General features: G+C 45.4%; 1 pseudogene; it reads right to left on the bottom strand.

Annotated features, from left to right (window-relative positions):
• Positions 1-2484: 2484 nt before the first annotated feature.
• Positions 2485-4070, bottom strand: part of LOC124027216 — a 22121-nt pseudogene continuing 20535 nt past the window's right edge.

Genomic DNA, 4070 nt, shown 5'->3' with positions numbered 1-4070 from the left:
TACAGGATGGTAGCTCTCCAGGAACAGGGTGAGAGAGAAAACTCTCCACAGGACGGTAGCTCTCCAGGAACAGGGTTGGAGAGAGAACCTACAGAATGGTAGCTCTCCAGGAACAGGGTTGGAGTGAAAACCTACAGGACGGTAGCTCTCCAGGAACAGGGTTGGAGTGAAAACCTACAGGACGGTAGCTCTCTAGGAACAGGGTTGGAGAGAGAACCTACAGGACGGTAGCTCTCCAGGAACAGGGTTGGAGGGCAAACCTACAGGACGGTAGCTCTCCAGGAACAGGGTTGGAGTGAAAACCTACAGGACGGTAGCTCTCCAGGAACAGGGTTGGAGAGTCCTGCTCTGGCGATGAACAGGGTTGGAGAGTCCTGCTCTGGTGAGGAACAGGGTTGGAGAGTCCTGCTCTGGCAGGGTTGGGAGAGTCCTGATGAACAGGGTTGGAGAGTCCTGCTCTGGCGAGGAACAGGGTTGGAGAGTCCTGCTCTGGTCAGGAACAGGGTTGGAGAGTCCTGCTCTGGTCAGGAACAGGGTTGGAGAGTCCTGCTCTGGTCAGAACAGGTTTGGAGAGTCCTGCTCTGGTCAGGAACAGGGTTGGAGAGTCCTGCTCTGGTCAGGAACAGGGTTGGAGAGTCCTGCTCTGGTCAGGAACAGGGTTGGAGAGTCCTGCTCTGGGCTTAATGAATGTCTCCAATGTTCGTAGCTAGTATGCGTCAAATCGGTTTGAGATTTCTCCATATGAATAAGCACTACACATAGAACATATATTTGAAGAAATGTCACCTAACAGTTTAAAATACATCTGACAGCAAAACAAGGAAACAACAAAAGTAGACTTGTCAGTATTCAATTTACTTGTACAGTAAAAGGCCAAACAACCACATACAACAATAGTAAATTCCACTGAAATGAAAAGCAAACTTAACTTTAACACCAGAATGAGAAAGGGCATAGGCATACATATAGACAAAAACCATAACGCCTCCCAAAGGGCAACCTATTCCCTACATAGTGCATTACCTATGACCAGATCCCAATGGGGCAGTGTTCAAAAATAGTGCACCATATACGGAATAGGGTGCCATTTGGAACGTACACCCAGTCTTTTAGTCCCTGGTCCTCTTCTCGTCCATCATCACCAGCCAGGAGACTTGTGTCAAAGGACAGAAAGCTGCTGATAAACCTCACACAATTCTGCAAACCGGCTGCAGGAGGAATGTATGTGTCTATTCCCTATGGTGCATTATGGGGAACAGGGTGCCTTTTTGGGACACACATGTGTCTGTACATACAGGACCACCCGAAGACATCTGTTTTACAGAATGAGTCGCTACGCTCACCGGCGACTTCCACGACGTGAAACACTAACAGCCAATTAAAACTAAAAGCAACATGCATGTACAGATACTCACTCACCTAGCCGATGTGTTCACGAAGCAGACCTGGGTTCAAATAGTTTTCAAAATAATTTCAAAAACTTTAGCTGGTGTTATTAACCAATAGAATAATCTCAAAACAGCAAACCCCACCCATATGGCACTCATGGCAGGCTAAAGCAAATGCTGAAACCGTATGAAAGATTTCGACTACTATTTGAACCCAGGTCTGGAAGTAAGGGGTCCCATCAGTTAGCGGGGAGAAGACTATCCATCTATGTAGCATGTGCAAAAGCCATGGCCATAATCTCTCAATCTCAATACAAATAAAATAATATATTAAATTAACATGAAAAAGAAACATCCCTTCTTTATAGGAAAAAGCTATAGAACATACAAGACCAAAACATTGGAATGTCCTGCCACTGTCTTGCTTTCCACACACACAGAGCAAAGCCAGTCATTTAACTCCCTTCTCTACAGCTCGGTTCAAAATCAGCTACTGTTATTAACCCGTGGCTTGAACAGAGAAAAATACACTTCAACAGGGAAACTGTTCAAGGACTCAAGCTTGGTCACCCCTAAAACCAGATTGAAAAAGCTTAAACTACTTGGCAAAGGTGCATAACAAACAACTTTTCTACCATGTAGTACTCATAAAACAAGTGTTTTATACCATGTAGTACTCATAAAACAAGTGTTTTCTACCATGTAGTACTCATAAAACAAGTGTTTTCTACCATGTAGTACTCATATAACAAGTGTCTTCTACCGTGTAGTACTCATATAACAAGGGTTTCGTACCATGTAGTACTCATGTAACAAGGGGTTTCTACCATGTAGTACTCATATAACAAGGGTTTTCTACCATGTAGTACTCATATAACAAGGGTTTCGTACCATGTAGTACTCATGTAGTAACAAGGGGTTTCTACCATGTAGTACTCATATAACAAGTGTTTTCTACCATATAGTACTCAAAAAACAAGTGTTTTCTACCATGTAGTACTCATGTAACAAGGGATTTCTACCATGTAGTACTCATATAACAAGTGTTTTCTACCATGTACTCACTCTACCATATAACAAGTGTTTTCTATTTCTACCATGTAGTACTAATGTAACAAGGGGTTTTCTACCATGTAGTACTCATAAAACAAGGGGTTTTCTACCATGTAGTACTCATATAACAAGGGATTTCTACCATGTAGTACTCATAAAACAAGTGTTTTCTACCGTGTAGTACTCATATAACAAGTGTTTTCTACCATGTAGTACTCATGTAACAAGGGTTTTCTTTTGTTAAATGTCCCTGTAAAACGTTAAAAGGTAGTACTCGTTTTTGTATTCGTTCCTTTTTATTACACACAAACATGTGTATTTCCTTCTCCACCCTGGAGTGTAACAGGTTATAATTTAATATGTATCTATAAAGTGTCTTATACATTGTTGTATACTAGTACAGTCCCCAATAAATATCCTCACAACTATCACTTCATAATCATATCTGTTGGTCCACTTTGTCTGATGAGCAGAGTTCAGAGTCACCGTAAAAATGTCTATGAAAAGTTTGTATGAAAATCTTTTCTTCGATCAAACTGATAGACTTGTCCGTCAGCATCGCCTCGCTGTTCACAAACTTGTACCCAAACAGTTTCATCGTTGGTCCACAAACCCTCTGCACCACCTGGGCTAGTTTGTACGGTATGCTGAACCTCCATTTCTCCACTTGCTCAGAGGAGTTCTTCTGTGTTGAATAGACTCCACTAGCTTCATTGGAAGCCTGGGTGTTCTTTAACACCCAGTCTTTCACCTGAGGAGTGAACGGGATCCCGGTGAACTTGTACATCTCCGCTGCCTTCCTCATAGGGAATCTAGCAATATCCTCGTACCGTACTAGCATGTACCTCCGCCTCAGCCAAGACGGCTGCCTCAGGCCGACCTCCGCAGACATCCTGATGTTGTCGCAGTTGCCTTTCAGCTTCCTCACCTCGTCGTCGTCAACGGGCACGTCTCCGTCCACCGCCCACTTCTTCCAGTTGTTGTACTTGGCGGAGAAGGCCACCATGCGGGAGGCCAGAACCGCCCTGGGGTCCCTCACCAGCTGGATGAACTTGATGTCCAGACGAGGGTCCTCGGCGAGGGGTCTCAGGGTCTCCAGCTGGCGCACCCGGACGGATTTAATGGTCCTGTGCTCCTTCTGCTGGCAGGACTCGGACGCCATGGTCAGGTTGAGGGACCACACTTCCTGGTCCGGCAATGGTAGCGTTCAAAGACTTTCTTGAACGGGCTACAGACGGACTCCTCACAGAGAGCTGCTAGATTCTCTCCTGAACAGGGCTGAGGTGACGTGGTCTACAGGAAGTGGGTCAATAAAGCTCTCCAGAGGGGTGAAGTCACACAGGAAGAGCCCCTGGAGGACTTCCCGTAGGCCCGGGCGGCGGCCGTGGCGTTGGTCCCACCACTCTCTAATGTCAGCGACCTCTCCACGTGCCACAGCGGCTCGAACAGGTAGAACATGTTGTCTCCTGCTGGTTGAAGAACTCGCCCACGAAGGAGGAGCCTGTCCGCGTGGTGGCCAATAGGAGGATGTGCTTTCTGTTTCCAGCTGACCCTATGACCTCTGACCTACAATACAATACAAAATACAAAACTTTATTGTCCAATGTCAATCGGATCGGATATTTTAAA

The sequence above is a fragment of the Oncorhynchus gorbuscha genome, unplaced genomic scaffold, assembly GCF_021184085.1.
Source record: "Oncorhynchus gorbuscha isolate QuinsamMale2020 ecotype Even-year unplaced genomic scaffold, OgorEven_v1.0 Un_scaffold_3006, whole genome shotgun sequence".
Taxonomy (NCBI): domain Eukaryota; kingdom Metazoa; phylum Chordata; class Actinopteri; order Salmoniformes; family Salmonidae; genus Oncorhynchus; species Oncorhynchus gorbuscha.
Note: the sequence above shows the minus strand (reverse complement) of the source record. Positions and strands in the feature narration are given on the sequence as shown.